We start from the raw sequence: 6,000 nt of genomic DNA on the forward strand, positions 1-6,000 counted from the left end.
TAATATCCAGACTACATAAAGAACGCCTACAATTCAATAGCAAAAAAAAAAAAAAAAAAAAAAAAAAAAAAAAAAAAAAAATCCAGTTTAAAAATGGGCAAAGGGGCACCTGGGTGTGGCTCAATTAGGCTCAGGTCAGGTCATGATCCCAGGGATGGTGGGATCAAGCCCCTTAGCAGAATTCACCTGGGATTCTCTCCCTCCCTCTCTGCCCCTTTTCCCTGCTAGCATGTGCTCTCTCTCAAATAAAATTGTTTTTTTAAATGGGCAAAGGAATCATTTTTCCTTCTGAGGAAAACCGAAAATGGCCAACAAGTACATGAAAAGGTGCCAAACATCACTAATTGTCAGGAAGACGCAGATCAAATCCACAAGACATCACCTCACACCTGTTCGAATGGTTTTTATCAAAAAGACAAGTGTTGGTGAGGACGTGAAGTAAAATGAGCCCTTGTGCACTGTCGGTGGGGGTTTAAATTGGTGCAGCTACGAGGGAAAACAGTACGGAGGTTCCTTTAAAAAATTAAAAATGGAACCATAGGATCCAGCCATCCCGCTTCGGGGCACACGTCTAAAGAAAATGAAATCGTCTTGAAGAGATACCTGCGCCCCCATGTTCACTGCAGCATTATTCACAACAGCCAAGACGTGGAGACAACTTGGGTGTCCGTTGGTGGATGAATGGATAAAGAAAATGTGAGATATATATACGTATATATCTTACATATTCATAGATATATAATTTACATATGCGTTTGCATATAAGATATTTATGTAACAATACATAGTATATGTACTAATAATATGTAAAACATTATCAGTCATAACAAAGATTTGCAACACCATGGGTGAACCTTGAGGGCATTATGCCAAGTGTAATTCGTCAGAGAAAGACCTACTGTATGATGTCCGTCATAGATGGAATCTAGAAAGAATTGAACTCAGAGAAACAGTAGGTTGGTGGGTACCAGGAGCTGGAAGAGTGAAGGAAATGGTTGAAGGGAGTCAAAGGGTACAGACTCAGTTATAAGATGAATAAGTTCTGGGGATCTAATGTACAGCACGGTGACTATAATTAACAATACTGTGGGGCACCCGGGTGGCTCAGTCAGTTAAGTGTCCGACTCTTGGTTTCGGCTCAGGTCACGATCTCGCAGTTTCATGAGTTCAAGCCCCGTCTCGGGCTCTGCACGGGCAGCACGGAGCCTGCTTGGGATTCTGTCTCCCTCTCTCTCTGACCCTCCCCCTCCTTGCGCGGTCTGTGTGTCTCTCAAAATAGATGAATAAACTTTAAAGAAAACAATACTGTATACTTGAAAGTTACTAAGAGAATAGATCTTAAAAATTCTGAGAACCACACACAGACACACAGATAACTGCCAGGTGATGGGTATTAGTTACATGGTGATAATCATTTTGCAATACATACTTACATCATCTTGTTGTGCACCTTAAAGTTACACACTATTATAGGTCAATTATATCTCAAGAAACCTGGCAAGGGGGACAAAATAAACGATTACACTTTTTTAAGTTAACAAGTTCAATGTATGCTGATTTTTCCTTTGATGACTACTTTGATCCTTTTTTGAAAGCGTTAAATTCCACAGACTAAAGTAAATTTTGGTTCTCTTTTACTGGTTCCCTAGGCTCATATCTGTCAGGTAATCCCAATACCTTAAAAAATATCGGAAGAATCCCTACTGGTCATCTATTTGTATAAAATTCCAAGAGATGGGTGAAAAAGTTAGGGAAAGCTGGCTATCAGGTCATTTCCAGGGCATGGTATGCCCTTCTGTAATGATGCTCTGGGTCGTAGGTTTATGCCTAATACATGAAGGCTGAGGTAACTTGCCGAATCGGAGGTTATATTGGAATGATCCCCGAGAACAGGGCTTGGTCAGTCTCATTCTCTGCTGTATCATCGGCTCCTAGGATAGGGCCTGGGTTATGGAAGGCAAGTAATAGCAGGAAGTTAGGAAGAACCCGGTCGTTTAAATGAATTTATGTCCTTGCAATTGAACAGGGCTCGAAATTCAATCAAGACCACAACAAGGGTGTTATCAGATGGGATGGTCTGACTGGTACTTTGAAAAAAATCTTAGAACAAGAAGATGTTCCAAATTTTTTTTATGTCTTTATTTTTGAGAGAGAGAGACAGACTGCCAGTGGGAAAGAAGTAGAGAGAGAGGGAGACACAGAATCTGAAGCCGGCTCCAGGCTCCGAGCTGTCAGCACAGAGCCCAATGTGGGGCTTGAACCCACGAACCGCGAGATCATGACCTGAGCCGAAGTCGGATGCCTAACAGACCGAGGCAAGGGTAAGTCAGAGAGTCAGACAGAAGAGTCTCTCCAGATTTGCTAGGGTAGAAGGAACCTGACATCAGGGCAACAGGGACAGAGGGCTTTCCAAATTCAGCAATCCCAGCAATTTATATAATCCAACGAGTTCCTCTCGCATTGAACCTCTTTTCTTTTAAAGCGTGCACTTCTGGGTGTGCGAACAACCTCAAAACTCAAGAGGCTTGAAAACCATCTCCAGTCATTGTAACGCTTACCATTTTGCTCACCGGGGATGGCTCATCTCTGTCCCTTGTGTTGATTGCCATAGTAGCTGAATGGTCGGAGAAGTGTCCACCATTGGCCTCGCTCACCTGTCTCGGGCCTTGGTACACCTCCAGGGAGACTCTACACCTAAATTATTCTCCTTGGACAGTCAGGGTGAGCTTCTTTACAGTGGTGACCAGTTCCCAAGAAGGCGAAAGTGGGATGTCAGGGCTTCCGAAGGATTAGGCTCAGAGGTCAAAGCAAGTCACAATCCGACCCACCCAGACTCGAGGGGAAGGGAGACAGAAGTATCAAAGACATTTGGAACAGAAGAGCCCATGCTTCCCCAGAAGCGACTGAACTCCTTACCCATGAAGATGTGGCCATCGGGCAGAATAAGGTGGCCAGCCAACGCTGGCGTAGGTGTATTTCTGTAGCTGGGCAGATATAAACGTGTAACTTACAACTTGGGTCTCCGGAATCTACACTTGTAGATACGGTTGCCATGAGTGAGCCCCCTCACCCCAACCATCTCTCCTGTGTACCTCACAAATCTTAACTTCCACACCCACAAAGCCGAGGCAAATCCTGAGCTCCCACGGCTCTCGTAATCTGACCAAGGGACACCTAATCTGGGGACCCCAGGCACCCGCTGGGCCTTCCGCATACAATACATTCATTCACGTATTTATTCAATCAACGCATGGAGCTTCTATTAGGTTCTAGATACCGTGCCAAGACGCTGGTGTGCAGACATAGACCTGCCACCAAAACCCTCAGAAACCTGGTGTCTTCAGGGCTGGGATGGGGGTGTGGCCCCAGAGCAGAGGAAAATGTCAGAAGGGAATGTGGACAACGATGTTCTTGTCGGCGCTGGGGTCTAACAGGTGTTTCCGGTTTAGACCCCTAGGAACAACACCACAGGATTTTTTTTTTTTTTTTTTTAAGTTATGGGGCACCTGGGTGGCTCAGTCGGTGACCGGTCCAACTCTTGATTTCGGCTCAAGTCATGACCTCACCGTTTGTGAGTTCGAGCCCCGAGTTGGGCTCTGCACGGACAGTGTGGAGCCTGCTTGGGATTCCCTCTCTCTGCCCTTCCTCCCCCTCCCTCTGAAAACGAGCTTTAACAAAAAACAAGTTATTTTGAAACAAACCATAGAGTCTTCCAAAGACAACTTATATTGCCCTCAAATTCCTCCGCAGTTTCTCAAACTACCTATTCTCTGTTACTAAGAACTTGGAAAGGGTTCAAGCAGCAATTTCGTAGCTTAGCCTCCCAGCTACATTCTCCGGGGCTGACCTCTCCCCCCACCCCAGGCTTTGCTTATTAATCTAAGCCTCTGCATGGATTACTTCATTTAATACCACTCACAAATCTGCTAGGATGCAGTTGTGCCCCCATTTCACAGAAGGCAAAACAGGCTCAGAAGCTTGATAGCTAGTTTATTGTCTACACAACCGACTTCAAAGCCTGCAGGCCTAACCAGTAAATCAGCTTACCTTCGGGCAGAAATAACATTCAGATGATTTGGCCTAGGCTCATTCAGGGAGGGACTCAGATTTAAATGTTGCTAGTATTTCTGCCTGAGGTTACACAGTTCATTCGTAGCAGGATTGAATGAAGGTGCTTTTCGTACAGCTTTAAACTTGTGGGCCCTAACTGGATTATACTGTCTATACCACAGGTCAACAGCAAAAGGCCGGGGGCCAAATCAGCCCACCATCTGTTTTTGTAAATAAAGCTTTATTGGAACATATCCACACACTTTATATGTTGTCAATGGCTGCTTTGACCCTACCACAGACAGTGACGGACCCCGAACTTTGACGACATGGCCCTTCACAGAGGTGGTTTGTGGATCCCTCGTCTATACTGTGGATTAATTTTTTTTTAGTGTTTATTTTTGAAAGAGAGTGCAAGCAGAGGAGGGGCAGAGAGAGAGGGAGAGACACACACAGAATCCGAAACAGGCTCCAATCTCCGAGCCGTCAGCCCAGAGCCCCACACAGGGCTCGAACCCAAGAGCCTTGAGATCATGACCTGAGCCGAAGTCGGATGCTTAACTGAGCCACCCAGATGCCCCCAAAAAAGCTCTGCACTAGATTTTAACACAGCAGGAGTCTCAAACAAAAACAATTGGCTTAGCCTGCGTCAGGCTCGGCCACAGTTAATGCCTCCTAGGCTTTATTCATTTTCTATCCTCAGCATCAGGCACAGTGCCCAGACTTGGGGTGTGGGGTTCTCCGTAAGAGCTGAGGGCACAGGGGGCCCACCGGCTGTCCATTGGCTCCGGCTACCATAACAGAATACCACAGACTGGGGGGCTTGAACAGAAACTTATTTTCTCACCGATCTGGAAGCTGGACATCCGAGGTCAAGGTTGTAAGGGTTGGTTTCTCCCGAGGTGTCTCTCGTGGGGGCTCTCCAAATTTCTTCTGATAAGGACACCAGCCTACCATCATGGGCTCATTGTAACGTAATCACGTCTTTAAAGACTCTGAAAACATTTTGAAATCCTGGGGATTGGCGTTGCAACCTATGAATTTTGAGGGGCACAGTTCGGCCCCTAACAGCTCACTCTGACCTCTTCTCCCCCTGCCCCTTTGTACCTAGAACCCCCACCCCCCACCTCAGCTCTCCCTTTATCTGCTGCCCTGAACATTAGAAGGGAGAACTTCGGGGGCCCCTCTCGATAGGATCCCAGCTGCTAAATCTGAACCAGAGTCTGAAACGAGGGAATTCAGACTCTTGCCTAGAGGCGGGGCAAGAGGCTGTAAAGCGCCTCCCTCTCCGCTTTATCGGAATATTCGCAGGTGTAGGGAGGCCAGCCCTAACACTTACCTAGAAGGTGAGCTCAGCTGGCGCTGGGCGGAACAGTTAAGACTTCTGATTACCAGCACACCTTCTAGATCTTTCTCACGTGGTCAATGAAACATCGTCTGCGTGGCTCCTACAATCTGCCGGCCCTGTGGGCTCTGCCTCCAGGTGTCAGGGTCAGAGTGGGGAAACCTGGTCCCAGGGCAGGGTCGGGTCACAGCAGAGCTGTCCCGAGGCATGTGACGCCCGCCCTGGCCACGAGGGGGCGCTCTGGGGCCACAGCCTCTACCTGTCCTTAGGGCTTCTATCAAGAGCTAAGCCCTCTGTGTTTCCAGTAAGAAGGAAGGCACCATATTTCATTCACCAAGAGCTTGTGGCAAACGTGAACCATAATATTTTGGCCCCGCCAAGTTATACTGAGATTTCAAACCTACGTTGAACACCCATCCATCCACCCAGTACTTCGATCCCACCGTTAACCCTTGCCACGAACATTCGCCACACGTGCTTTATCACCATCTATCATCTGCCCATACTTCTGTCCATCCCACAATCTATGTAAATTTTACATGCTTCCAACAGAGCAAGGCACATTGTTCCGTGATATTTTCCTCTTCTTTTGGATCTCCCCTTTT

Source organism: Panthera onca, chromosome E1 (genome assembly GCF_046562875.1).
Source record: "Panthera onca isolate mPanOnc1 chromosome E1, mPanOnc1 haplotype 2, whole genome shotgun sequence".
Classification (NCBI taxonomy): Eukaryota; Metazoa; Chordata; class Mammalia; order Carnivora; family Felidae; genus Panthera; species Panthera onca.